General features: G+C 36.2%; 2 protein-coding genes across 2 annotated transcripts in view; both read left to right on the top strand.

Moving 5' to 3' along the window:
* Positions 1–13,035, top strand: part of LOC123872375 (serine/threonine-protein kinase S6KL-like) — a 69,478-nt gene that overhangs the window by 47,117 nt on the left and 9,326 nt on the right. The gene's annotated exons all lie outside the window — the stretch shown is intronic.
* The window catches only part of LOC123872369 (sec1 family domain-containing protein 2-like), a 32,455-nt gene continuing 26,555 nt past the window's right edge, over positions 7,136–13,035 (top strand). The window contains exons 1-2 of the mRNA XM_045916595.1: positions 7,136–7,148; positions 12,702–12,712. The gene's annotated coding sequence lies outside the window, so the exon portion shown is untranslated. The remainder of the gene's footprint in view (positions 7,149–12,701; positions 12,713–13,035) is intronic.

The following is a 13,035-nucleotide window of genomic DNA, read 5'->3' as shown; positions in this document are numbered from 1 at the left end:
AAAGTTAATGTCCTGCGTCCGTCTATGCGTTAAACCTTTTAGGGTCTTCTCACACTACGTATTCATTTTCTGAGCGTTTACGGTTATTTAGCATACACACGCGCTGCATTGGGCACATCAATAAACCGAACATGCTTTCAAGAAAAAATCTATTAAAAGTATGCTCATGAAAATAACATAAGTTACACAATCGAAGAACATGTAAATGATAAAAGAGCGTGGATTTGACCTGCAGCTCGCTCCAGCAATGCGTGGAACTGTAATTAGGTACTTACTTTTCTACATGGCCCAATATTGTATATCAAATCGGTGAAAAAAGCAACTGCCGAGTACCTATCTTACAGTGCATTTAAACTATTCAAAAGTACTTGAAAAAGTTTATTTGAATAAAAATACTTACTTATCTTTTTTCTATTCTAATCCGGCGTATTCAATTGAACTAGTAACGATATGAATTGGTATATTGGTAAGTATACGAGCTTATAAGTGCGTCAACCCACGACGAAATACGCGAAGACGCGCGCGCGCATAAGTAGGCTAAAATAAAAGAACATCGGCCAAGTGCGAGTCATCATAATATGAAAGGGCTTTACCTGTACCTATATTCTAAAACAGATTTTTATTTATATTGATTTATCGTGCAAAATGTTGGAACAAATACTCGAGTATGGAACCCTCAGTGCGCGAGTCTGACTTGCTCTTGGCCGGTGTTTTCTTTTGAGGTACGGAACCCTAAAACGAGCATACGCTAATTTGAAACCGCTCTCCAGCAGACGAGCAGCCCTCCAGCCTAATTACCGTCTGAAGCTATAACCAGATTATTGATGATGCTAATAACTTCAAAGACATTTATGTATGAGGAATACAGGTACAAGTAGAGTAACAATTTCCAAACCTGTCTTCCAGAGGTTAGTATGGTCAGCATGTAATATCATTTCAAAAGTTACTCTTTTTATAACGTTCCCTAATGTCGAAGCAAATGAATAGTGATTTTTTAATTCTTTGAGGTGTATGTAAAAACACTGTCATAGAAATATAATGAACAAGTGAAAATTAAAAATTTATAACACCCCCGACAAGTGAAGGTTACAGTAACTAGAAAAGCGCTGATAACTTTCAAACGGCTGAACCGATTTTCAATAATCGAATATAGCTAAGAACACTCTCGATCAAGCCACCTTTCAAACAAAAAAAGTAAATTAAAATCGGTTCATTAGTTCAGGAGCTACGATGCCACAGACAGATACACAGATACAGACATCAAACTTATAACACCCCTCTTTTTGGATGGGGGGTTAAAAAGGAAGCTATAAATATCAGAATATTTATAGCGTCTAGCTGAAGCGGCGCGATTAGTTTCTAGAATATGTCTGCAAAATTTCATGGACTTTGGTTGCTTAATATTCAAATGAAATTGGAACTACGTTCGTATGAAGCGAGTGACGGAGAGACCTCTCTTGAAGCTGAAGTGTGCATCACGAATCCACAGACGTTGGGATCCCAAAGTGCAGCATTTTCAGACCCACCTTAGTAATAAGCTAATCTGTTGCTCCATGGGCAGGCCTAGACTAGACGACATCAAAGAGTCGTAGGGAGCCGCTGGATCAGGCAGCGCCAAACCTTGGCATGCGGAAGTCCTTACAAGAGATTAGATCTAGATCATTAAATACTAGCTGATGCCCGCGGCTTCGCCCGCATGGATTTCGGTTTTTTAAAATCCCCTAGGAACTCTTTGATTTTCCGGGATAAAAAGTAGCCTATGTGTTAATCCAGGATATTATCTATCTCCATTCCAAATTTCAGTCAAATCTATTCAGTAGTTATTGCGTGAAAGAGTAACACACACACACACACACACACACACACACACACACACACACACACACACACACACACACACATACAAACTTTCGCCTTTATAGTGTGATATATTTATTAGTGTGATGTGATGGATAGGTGTGTACAAGCCTTAACCATAGGTAGTATTAATACATCTATGGCCTTTACAAGCTAGCTGTAAAACATATGAATTAAAGCGACATTGGAAGTAAACTGTAAAGGCGTCGCGACATTAACATTGAAAGTAGTCTTTCCGGTTAGTCCGTTACCCGCCATTCGCTGACCGTTAAATAACGTATTACTTCTTGATATTTTTAAACAAGTTCTTTTATTTCTTTGTATTTTTAACTTAATTCCTCACATAACATCTAGTAGGTTAATAGTGTAAACCTAAGGCGCAACGCAGACCTGCGGAGTAGATTGTAGTTGCAATATCTTGTTTATCATAAAATTTCTTACTGAGCTTTTTTACTTTGTCGCCGACGAGATTCCTCCTTATTTAAATAGAGTAAGGGCTCGATTGCAGTAAAATAATAGCTACGGCACAGCTACGGTAAGTGGCGTGTAGGTTATAGAGGCATAAACACATTAATTTAGCTCAATGCTAATTTTCATTATGATCTGCCAGTGAATAGGTGGGGTACCTATTAAATGCTTAACCCGACTTCAAGCCTCGTGAACGCTACTAGCTAAGTAGTTACAGTGCAATGTGACGATGGCAATCACCTCTGATTAGCTAACTCTTGCTTCAATCTATCTGAAGATGCGTTGCGTTGTTGGAGCGAAAATCCCGCAAATTCAGACACCACAACAATTGATTTTGTAGAAAAGATTGATGTAGCTTTTTTATAATCGACAGCTGAGTATGAATTTATTGTTGTCAAAAAAGACGCTGGGGTACCTCAACTCCACTCCACTCTGTAGGTATGCGTCGGACCTTACTTACCATAAAAAACTCAAGACGACAATTTTAATTTAGAATTGGATGAACGCTTATTCCATATCCATCTATTTATACATATCTATAAATGGACATTCTAACATCCGATGAGTCTAGAAATTTGAGATTTTCCATACATAGGTTCTCTCTATAGATATAAAAAAAGATAAGTAGTGTACACAAGTACCTACCTACATTTAAAAAAGTATTATGATAAATTCCAACAGGATCGTTCAAACCCTAAATCTACGCAGTGTCGGGAACTACATAAAAGATACAATTTGTATTTATTTGTATTTGTATTTATTTATTCTTCGTTTCAGACTTATAAAAGCACTTACGAAAGTCACAATACACTGAAAAAATAAGTCTACCAATTAAAATCATTTAGGTACCTAACTCAATTTCTTTAATTTTATATAGGTACGAGTACCTCAAGGTATCTAATCTCACTTGGTAAAGATAATCTCTTTGTTTTATGACAGAACGGAAGGAAACGCTCGAATAATCATCATAATGATAATAATAAGCGTACATGCATTTAGAATTTGACGTAAATACTCGTGACTTGATGGCAGATGTCTTTGAGCAAATTACCAGGAAACAATCACTTCTAAACCGCAAATGCGCCGACCTTGCTCTTGTCCTAATGTGCATTAACCTTTACATTTGGTTTACCACGAGTCATCATCTCAACCCATCTTCGGCCGACTACAGACCGACTTTAAGAATGACTTACTTTGACTTTGCCTGAAATCTATAGAATAGCGCCCACTTTAAGTTTGCTCAGATTTAAGACACTGTTAAAACGAGACTGATATCTTTTTTTTTATTGAAGTTCAAGTCTGAGCAAAGTCAACTTTAGACCACACTCCATCACGCCGCGTGAGTATGGAGTGGCAGACTTTCACACACCTTTTTAAATAATAAATATTTTTTTTGAGAACACCATGGAAAACTCTCAGGCATGGTTTCCTCACGAAGTTTCCTTGACCACTAAAGTAACTGACAGCTTAAAACCCGCATAACTCCGAAAAGTTACTGCGTGACCAGTATGGAACGGAACCCTCGAATTGGAGGCTGAAGTTTTAACTAAGTACTACCTAAGTAGTAAGTACTAAGTAATAACAGCTGATACCGTGAGTGTTTTAAGTATATAAGTCTCTGCTATCTAGGTATTAACTCGCTTGTAGGTAGGTATTAACACAGAACAAGCAGACCTATTACGTGTTTCAAAATTTTTGGTCACCTTAAGGGATTTTCTATACCTCGGCAATCGGCCTATGGGTCTGCCAATCCGCACTTGGCCAGCGCGGCGTGATGAACTATGGCCAAACCCCTCTCTTTCTAATAGGAGACCTGTGCTCAGTAGTGAGCCAGTCGATGATGATGATGATAAAGAATTTTTATAAATTTCACCCTAGCGAGGCAGGGGTGGGTCAGCTAATGTAACTACTAAACTAAAATCAACTCATTTCGCAGGTCTAAATATGGAGCTATCGTTTTCACAATGCTCCCTGAGGAGAAGGATAGGATTACTTTTTGACTCGTCAATAAACAGGGCTCTCTCCGTCACTCGTTTCATACAATCGTAGTTCCAATTTCATTTGAATATTAAGCAACCAAAGTCCATGAAATTTTGCAGGCATATTCTAGAAACTAATATCTGTGTCTGTGGTGTTTTAGATTTTTCTAAAAATATCTAGTCTTAAAATTACAGGGGCTTAAAGATTTGTATGTACATTTTTAAGACCGCGTAACTTTGAAACCGAATATTTTAACAGAAATCTGGAAAACCACAGACATAGATATTAGTTTCTAGAATATGTCTGCAAAATTTTATGGACTTTGGTTGCTTAATATTCAAATGACATTGGAACTACGTTTGTATGAAACTAGTGACGGAGAGAGCCCTCTTAGTTTAGAAATTGTGTATAACAAAATTACCATCAGTGTATAGCTTAGGTACAAAGTACCTAATTAATTATTGAATCTCTTGCCATATCTCTCATTAAAATCAGCATTCCAAGCCTTCCGAGTATAATAACCAATAACCAATAGTACATAGATTCATTGAAACACACCTTTTGCTTGTGAAACATCGTTGAATGAAGTATGATTGTAATAGAATTAAAACTGTTAGGATCAGAACTGTGCTGAAATTGAGTCCAAAGTTTGTAATTTTTATCAAAACGGTATAACTACAGTAAAGTTTCAGCTTTCATTTAGTTTTTTTGCTCGTCCTGTAAAATTTTCTTTTGTTGAATTTTATTTTGTTCGTCAGCTCTTCAAATTCTGTGAAACTCTTAACTTTTCGGGATAAAAAGTAACCCATGGCCCTCTCCAGATCTCTGGTGCCAGCCTCGTGCGTCCCGCATTCGCCAATTTTTCCCCACTGTAATGTGGCCGAAAATGGGGAAGCGCTAGATACCACATAAACGTAGGTATTAACTTGTGCGAACAGCATTTAAAAAGTGTCAGATGTCCAATATCTTGTCCCAAAGAACTGCCTATATGAATGCAAACGATTTACAATTAGCTGGTCTCGCCGTCTCAAGCTAGTTGTTCAAGTTTTGCATATAAAATTGCGATTCGCACCGCCTCTTCACAGGCTGTAGTTAGAGGACATGACAGAAAGTTATTGTTGGATTTGCTAACCATTTTAAGCTTTATTATACCGTTTATAATTTTTTATTATAGTATTTTTGCCTACACTTCAAAGAAATTTCTAATTATTATCTAACTAGAGAATGCCCGCGACTTCGTCCGCGTGGATTTAGGTTTTAAAGATCCCGTGGGAACTCTTTGGTTTACCGGGATAAAAAGTTGTCTATGTCAATAACATGGACGCAACCTACCTCGGTACCTTTATAGAAATCGATTGAGCGGATGGGTCTTCAGACAGACAGACAGACACCTACCGACTCGTCAATAGGAATTGCCCGCAACTTCATATTCTGTAAACATAAAACATCTATATTTTTAGGGTTTTTAAGGTTCCAGTTATGGGGTGTAAAATAAGGAACCCTTATAGTTTTGTCCAGGGTTTTTAAATTAATTTTTTACAGTTTCTTAGAGTTCCGTACCTCCCTTACCCTTATAATATCACTTTGTTGTCTGTCTGTCTGTCAGTCTGTCAAGAAACCTATAGGGTACTTCCCGTTGTCCTAGAATCATGAAAGGTAGGTAGGTTTGGTCTTATAGCACATCACATCACACTATAATATTATTATAAAGGCGAAAGTTTGTATGTGTGTGTGTGTGTGTGTGTGTGTGTGTGTGTGTGTGTGTGTGTGTGTGTGTGTGTGTGTGTGTGTGTGTGTGTGTGTGTGTGTTTGTTTGTTACTCCTTCACGAAAAACTACTAGACAGATTTGGCTGAAATTTGGAATGGAGATAAATAATATCCTGGATTAGCACATAGGCTACTTTTATCCCGGAAAATCAAAGAGTTCCCACGGGATTTCGAAAAACCTAAATCCACGCGGGCGAAGTCGCGGGCATCGGCTAGTCAGGAATAAATCTGAAAACTGCGAATTTGTGGTTAGGTACATCATTTAAAAAAAAATGTGTTTCAATTTTCAAAGTAAGACAACTAACTATACCAAGTGGGGTATCATATGAAAGGGCTTTACCTAAAACAGATTTTTATTTTTATGCATAATAGTTTTTGATTTATCGTGCAAAATGTTGGAAAAAATACCCGAGTACGGAACCCTCAGTGCGCGAGTCTGAGTCGCACTTGACCGGTTTTTACAGATTTTTTTTTCAAGAAATTTTGAAGATTGAAGATGTAAGGAAGTGTACCTCAAACGCAAAAAATGCTAGCTGAAAGCGCACCAATGTAATTAGATCTTTTAGGTGCCTAGAAATTAAATTAGATCATCAGTCTTCCAATATAAAGCCGTTCTTTTTTGCAGTGTCATTTATTTACTTTTTTCGATCATTTGTCGAAAATACCGGATTCAAAGCTGCTTTGACTATTAAGTGCTAACCGGTTCAACCCATATCCTCAGAAGTTGTTCTAAATTAATATGAAGCTTTTCTTTTCCGCTAAATGTCATTTATTTATTGTTAATGATAGTGCTGGATTTAAAATTGCTTTGACTGGTAACCGGTTAGACCCATATCCTCAGAAATTACTGTTTGACCAAATTAACGGCATTTAAATCAATTCCAGTTTCGTCGTGATAATTTTTGGAATGTGGATTTTATGCTGTCGTTTAAATTATGTTAAATTATTTTAGTTTTACTCCGTTACGGTAAGTGATCAACATTTAATAAACACTTATGTTTTTTTTTTTCTAAATAAGTACTCAGAAAATGAATTTTTGACTGAATCTATTTTCTTTCCTATTTCCTTGTACTTACTACTTCAAACGTTTTTAACGTAGGTTGCAATCGAGGCAGTGTTTTTCTGAAATCCCTTTTTTTATCAAGTTTTTGTAATGCACATAATTGATATTTATTATAAGGTATTAAGAAATTAAACCTTTTCTTAATTTACTGCTTGTCGGAAATTATTTTGTGCTATTCGGTAACTTCAAGTATTATGTACTTATCTAGTGACTAGTAGGTATGTATAGGTACTGTAACTATACACCATAAAATGTTGGTTGTTTACAAGAAAATAAAGTATAAGCAGAATATAGACAATCTGCCTCACACATTCGTTACAGCTATAATCGTTAGACTTGACCGAGATGGTAATAACAGGAAGGTCATTTCCTCGTTGCGTCGTTAAAAATTGTAAGTGGCGAAAACGCAGACATAAAAAAACCGGCCAAGTGCGAGTCAGACTCGCGCACCCAGGGTTCCGTAATCGGGTAATTTTTCCGACATTTTGCACGATAAATCAAAAACTATTAGCATAAAAATAAACAAAAATCTGTTTTAGAATATACAGGTAAAGCCCTTTTATATGATACTCCACTTGGTATAGTTATCTTACTTTGAAAATTGAAACACATTTTACATTTTTTTAATGGTATTACCACAAATTCACGGTTTTCGGATTTATTCCTTTACTTGTGCTATAAGACCTACCTACCTGCCAAATTTCATGATTCTAGGTCAACGGGAAGTACCCTATAGGTTTTCTTGACAGACACGACCGACGGACGGACGGACGGACGGACAGACAGACAGACAGACTGACAGACAACAAAGTGATCCTATAAGGGTTCCGTTTTTCCTTTTGAGGTACGGAACCCTAAAACGAAGTTGTTGTTGGTGTGTTGTGATTACGTTTTGCGAGAATCTGTTTAAAAAGACAGTCTCCATCCCAATACTAGGAATCTTTTTTCATGTAAAGACGTCAGCACTAATGATTAGTGCTTCGTCACAATAATATTAATTACTAACTGTGCCCGCGACTTCGTTCGCGTGGAATAGTGACCGCGCTTTATAGCCATATAGCCACGGACGCTCAGGCGCGAGGCGTGTAGTACGTACTCTCCTACGTTAAAAATGTTCGCCGTGATTCTTTAAATTGAAATAACTTTTTTATTTATGAACCGATTGACATGAAATAAACACTAAATGTTAAGTGTGAAGCTTACTACAATATATTAGTGAAAACCGTATCTAAATCGAATAAGCCGTTTCGGATATTAGCGTGCACAAACACTCTGTGTGTTTGTGCAAAAAAACAAACAAACAGACAAAAAAAAATTAATTACAATTTCGGGTTCGGCATCGATATAATAACAACCCTGCTACTTTTTTTTTACATATTTCCATTGTACAGACACCACTTTTCTACAATTTTATTATATATGTATAGATTTTCGCCAATCCAAAGGCGACAATCGCGTTTTTTTGGATATTAAACAGAAACACGAGAACTGTTCCCATTATATTTCTGATAGTAGAGTTTACGTTAGGAGTCGTCGTAGAAAATGAGAGAGGCGTAGGATTATTTGGCTAAGATCGATAAGGTTTTCCAATTGTAGGTAAATAGGTACCTATAAAATTGTAAGAAATTCTGTTATCTCTAATTAATTATCATACCAGATGCGTTTATCACACTATATAATGTGTGTGTGTGTATGTTTGTTACTCCTTCACGCAAAAACTACTGGACGGATTTGGATGAAATTTGGAATGGAGATAGATAATATCCTGGATTAGCACATAGGCTACTTTTTATCCCGGAAAATCAAAGAGTTCCCACGGGATTTCAAAAAACCTAAATCCACGCGGGCGAATTCGCGGGCATCGGCTAGTCTTTCTTAATTTATAGGTAAAGTTCGTTATGGTTACTGAATCATTTTACGATATGTATAATAGTTTGATCTTCTTCGCCTACATAATAAGTAGTTAAGTAGGTACATTTTTCTTTTTGTATCTTAGGTTAACTTTGTAGTTACTAAGTTATTTTTTCAAAATTTTTTATTGAATAGGTATTATTATTATACAAATTATTATTATATAATTATTACTATACAAATCATGCCTGCGTGGAATAGTGCCAAGAATACTGGCTGCATTTCCGCGCTGGACAGTCTGGCTGATCCGTTGCGCAAAAAATGAGCAAAATAAAATAAATGAATAAATTATTAACATAAAATGAATTTGTTTAGTTGTTACTTGGTAGAGACAAAGTTAGGGTACAAACAAAAATATTTCGATAGAGCTTAGAAAATTACCATTTTCCGATAAAATCGGAATTCGTGGCTTATGAAACATATTATAAAAGTTACATAACGCGTTTCCGTCGAGTATGCAAGAGAGAGAATATAAAACTGATATATAAACAGAACGGGTACCTACAGTGTCAAGGTCATTGACCGCGGCGCGCAGCCTGCAACAAGCTTTACTGGTATGCCTCTACGCCGCGCCGGACCACAGTATGATCGGATGCTATACGCGGGTGTCTAGGTTCTTTATTTTTAGTTGGTCTGTTTCTTATTACAACTAATCAGCCTGTTTGCGTCCACTGCTGGACATAGACCTTTTCGCGAGCGCGCCACCACACGCCTTCCTCATCCACCCACTTCCCGCAACCATCTTAAGGTCGTCAGTCCAGTGGATTGGAGGTCGTCCCACTCTGCGCTTACTGGTATGCGGTCTCCACTCCAGAATACGTCTGCCCAAGCGACCATTGGTTCTGCGGCAGACATGCCTACCCACTGCTAATTCAGCTTGTTAATTCGTAAGCTATATCGGTTGGTTTGGTTCTCTTACGGGTTACCCTATAACGGATTTTGTCCCTCAGAGAGACACCCAACACAGCCCGCTCCATAACACGCTTTTGAGCGACTTTGAACTTGTAGACCTGCTTATTACACGGCTGCCCAAAAATAGTGAAATGTTTTCAAGGTTCATTTTATGATAAATACCTATGTCTCCATCATCATTCAACACATACGATAAGAACCATCTCATAACCAAACGTCATTGGGAAAATTATTATAGCCTTAAAAAGAAAATTCTGTCATAATCTTTGCTAATATGGCAAAAACTACTTCACATGTTGTATTGCTCATTTAAATGTTATAGAGAATGAAAAAAATCAGCATCAATCATCTAGTGTGTATTCCCTAGAAACCACACTGTAGAGTTTATTCTTCACAGATTTCCATAAAGTTTCCATTGTATGATAAATTGGTTATTGGCTCATGACAAAGAAACGCAAAAATGTGTCTGGGTTTCTGTTAGCTTTTCATGGCCCATCTGTTAAACTGTTTTTAGGCGAAAAGTTCAGACGTAGCTGTCATTCTACGGAAAGAGATAAGATAGTCTAATCCTGGAAAAATCAAAGAGTTCCCAAGGGGTTTGTCGACAAAGTCGCGAGAATCATCTAGTTGGTAGAGAGATAGCTTACATTCTGGAGACGGGCATATGCTACTTTTTACCCGACTACGGCAAAGCCGAAAGGAAGGGATTTTTTATGTATGTATGTAATATGTATGTATGTTTGTATCCAGATTCTGTGTGTTCCACCGTAGCGCCTAAACTACTGGGCCGATTTTGATAAATGAGGTGTCAATCGATTCGTTGTAAAGGCCCGGGTGACATAGGCTATATTTTATACGAAAAAAATTGGCCAGACGGATGTTATTATCTCTGATATTTATTGAGTTCCCAAGGAATTTTAATAAAAATCTACATCTCCACGGATGAAGTTGCGGGCATCGTCTAGTTATTTATATTGTTTACCTACCAATACAATGGAATTTGCAAGCCCATGGTAGTTGGCATTGTAATCTTTTAGCACTCCATATGTGACTTTATATAACAAACATAATATAATTAAGTAAAAGCCTTGTAAAGGCGCACTGCTAGTTTTTTTTTGAGAGAGATATTAATATTAGTCTCATATCACATCTAGAAGCTAAAATGATAGTTAAGATATGCTCCATTCTCCAAAATAAAAGCGAGGTAAAAGCTTTGTTATAATATTTTTGTTAGAAGGATTAATAAAATTACTATTAATCAACTTCTTCAAACTTACCTTTTCTAGATATCCATTACCTAGTACTATTATTATTATTAGTACTACTAGTACTAGTATTATTATTAGTACTAGTACTTTTATTTTATTCTGTACTAATGAAACCCCTATATTTCCAAATCGTTTTTGACCAAACCAGAAGCACCCCGTAAGCTTTTAACTTATACCTTAGGTACCTACCTAATTAACTTCTTCATGTTAAACTTTGTCACAAACAACCCATTATATCTCTTTCAATACAAATTCTTTGGTGATAATAATAAAAAAAGAATACCCGGCTGAGTTTGTTGTGGGCTCTTCTCAGACTTGGGCGCGTTTGGAACCCTCGTAGCTTTAGTTTTAAGTTACGTAATTAATTATCACCACTATATCGTACAAATTTTACAATTTCGACCATCAAAAAGAGTACAATTGTACCTACTTTGAATAAATGATTTTGACTTTGACTTTGACAAAATAGATAGCTACACATTATCCCAAGATATGGGATATCCAAGGGAGTGGTAATATTTTATCTGCGGTATGTTTGTTAAGGACAATATTTTCGTTTCAAAGTATACTGAGCTTGACGGACAATTACTTTTGTTTGTATCATGCAAGTTTATTGACCGGCGTACACTTTGCATATCGTACTTGTTTTGGATGTTAATTAGTTGTTAATAATTAATATTTTATTAATTAATATTATTAAACATTTTATTTGTCCTAGTTTGGAAGTCAGGGCTACTAATTTACTACTGGTTAGCTTAGTTATTTATTTCATTTATCCGTGAATACTGAATACAGTAAAATTAGATGTTAGATTACAGCAATTAGCTATTCCGTATTATTATGTAACTTAGCCCTCGTGAAAGTTTTAGGGTTGTAATAAATTCTTCGAAAATTGAGTACTTAGGTAGGTACTTATTCGAATCAATACCTACTGAAAATGAAAAACTCAACCTAAATAATCATCGTACCTACCTAACCCCTAAAAAATTAAATTTTAGTTTTAAAAAGTAAAATGTGCGAAGACTATGATCTTAATAACAGAACAACTGTTTTTAACCCGTTTTTGGCCTTATTTCAATGCTTTTGAAAATTCTCTTAATATTTATTTAAAAGTATTCTAAGTTCCTCTAGAGATAGCGCCTATAAAAAAAGTCCATTACATTAATGTTGTCAAAATCTATTAGCTTTTAATTTGTTATTCAGTAGTCATCAATGTAAAATCAATATTGATTTTAATGTGTAATAAGTAATAACCTGTCCAATAAATTTTAACGAAGCCTTCGTGTCATTGACTTTTGGTTTCCTATATTACAGGTACCATCTGCTAAGCGTTCCAAATAAACCAATTATTGAGCCAGTTTTTTAGGGTTCCAACGGGACCTGAAATAAATAGGAATGCATGATTTCCACTGTAGTACCCCTAGAATAACCAAAGGGGTGGCTCTTTCAAAATCAATGGTAGTACCTGTAGTACATAATAATATTCTAGGTCAGAAAGCGTGAATAAATCAAAGAGTATGTAATCACTACGTTATGAATGTCAAACATGACAATTAGTAGGTACATTTGACGCAGGTAGCCCTAAAGTAGCTCTATTTTTAACCCCCGACCCAAAAAGAGGGGTGTTATAAGTTTGACGTGTGTATCTGTGTATCTGTGTGTCTGTGTATCTGTGTATCTGTGTATCTGTGTATCTGTCTGTGGCATCGTAGCGCCTAAACGAATGAACCGATTTTAATTTAGTTTTTTTTGTTTGAAAGGTGGCTTGATCGAGAGTGTTCTTAGCTATAATCCAAAAAAATTGGTTC

The sequence above is a fragment of the Maniola jurtina genome, chromosome 15 (assembly GCF_905333055.1).
Source record: "Maniola jurtina chromosome 15, ilManJurt1.1, whole genome shotgun sequence".
NCBI classification, from domain to species: domain Eukaryota; kingdom Metazoa; phylum Arthropoda; class Insecta; order Lepidoptera; family Nymphalidae; genus Maniola; species Maniola jurtina.
Note: the sequence above shows the minus strand (reverse complement) of the source record. Positions and strands in the feature narration are given on the sequence as shown.